The sequence below is a fragment of the Hylobates moloch genome, unplaced genomic scaffold (assembly GCF_009828535.3).
Source record: "Hylobates moloch isolate HMO894 unplaced genomic scaffold, HMol_V3 SCAFFOLD_15, whole genome shotgun sequence".
Taxonomy (NCBI): Eukaryota; Metazoa; Chordata; class Mammalia; order Primates; family Hylobatidae; genus Hylobates; species Hylobates moloch.
Genome location: NW_026652290.1, coordinates 29,687,105 through 29,688,750, shown reverse-complemented (window position 1 = coordinate 29,688,750; position 1,646 = coordinate 29,687,105). Strand labels below are relative to the sequence as shown.

At 45.3% G+C, this 1,646-nt stretch overlaps 1 non-coding gene across 1 annotated transcript; it reads left to right on the top strand.

The window, feature by feature from the left end:
* The first annotated feature begins 1,061 nt into the window (after positions 1 to 1,061).
* Positions 1,062 to 1,168, top strand: LOC116484442 (U6 spliceosomal RNA). The gene has a single exon (XR_004252599.1). It is a non-coding gene; the product is annotated as a U6 spliceosomal RNA (small nuclear RNA).
* The last annotated feature ends 478 nt before the right edge of the window (positions 1,169 to 1,646 follow it).

Here is a 1,646-nt window from a genome sequence, read left to right as displayed (position 1 = left end):
ACCCTAAAGCAGTCTTTCATTCCACCCACAGGAAATCCCTGATAAAGAGGGCAGGGGGCTTTCTTTCCTCAATCCTCTTGGTCAGGAGAAAGCAACTCTTGAAGCCAGAATTAGCCTCTGCAAGCCTGTTTCTGGGCAAACATATCCGCACCCTCTGCAAAATGCAGCTGGAAGTACCTAGAGCAGAACAACTAGTGCCCTGTTGAGAGCTTCAAGATCCGGATTTTAAAGCTTCTTTATAAGCCACTCTTAAGTGTATATTCTTTCTTCTTTTTTTGTTTATTTAAAAAAAAAATCAGCCATTTTACATGCCAAAAAAATTCAACCAACTAATTTAAGTGTGTATTCTGTTACGTTTTATCCACGCTTCAGAACAGGCATCGTTGAGTGGAAGAGGAATCCTATTAAAAGGGTTCAAGTGATGCTGGAACATGGTAGCTGATTGTGAGCCTGACAGGTGACACAGAAAGAACATCTTGGCTGGGCGCAGTGGCTCACGCCTGTAATCCTAGCACTTTGGGAGGCCGAGGTAGGCAAATAATCTGAGGTCAGGAGTTCGAGACCAGCCTGGCCAATATAGTGAAACCCTGTCTCCACTAAAAATACAAAAATTAGCCAGGCATCGTGGCACATGCCTGTAGTCCTGGCTACTTGGTAGGCTGAGACATGAGAATTGCTTGAACCCGGGAGGTGGAGGCTGCAGTGAGCTGAAATCATGCCACTGCACTACAGCCTGGGCAACAGAGTGAGGCTCTGTCTCAAAAAAAAAAAAAAAAGTCAAAACATCTAGAAGACAGGATCTAGGCCCTAGCAAGTTGGAAAACAGACCGCTGCACAAACTTGGGGAAACTCCATCTTCCCCAACTTAATGGGATCCCTCCAGAAGAGATTTAAGAAGGCAGGGTAGGTCTAGATCAGGACTTAGTAAACCACAGCGCTTGGGCCAGATCCCATCCACTGCCTGTTTTTGCATGGCCTGAGTTAATGATTTTTAGATTGTTAAATGTTTGGAAGAAATCAGATGAGTACTCTATTGACACATAGAAATTATATAAAATTTTGTATTTGCTTCGGCAGCACATATACTAAAATTGGAATGGTACAGAGAAGTTTAGTATGGCCCCTGCGCAAGCATGACATGCAAATTCGTGAGGCATTCCCTATTTTTTATTTTTTGAGACAGAGTCTCGCTCTGTCGCCCAGGCTGGAGTGCAGTGGCATGATCTTGGCTCACTTCAACCTCCACTTCCTGGATTCAAAGTGATTCTCCTGCCTCAGCCTCCTGAGTAGCTGGGATTACAGGCGTGCACCACCATGCTTGGATAATTTTTTCGTATTTTTGGTAGAGACGGAGTTTCACCATATTGGCCAGGCTGGTTTCGAACTCCTGACCTCAAGTGATCCGTCTGTCTCGGCCTTCCAAAATGCTAGGATTACAGCTGTAAGCCACCATGCCCAGCTGCGTATTTTTTTAAATTAAGGAAAAGAAAATTATGGCTGGGCATGGTGGCTCACGCCTGTAATCCCAGCACTTTGGGAGGCCAAGGTGTGTGGATCGCCTGAGGTCAGGAGTTCGAGACCAGACTGGCTAACATGGTAAAACCCCCTCTCTACTAAAAATACAAAAATTAGCTGGGCATGGTGGC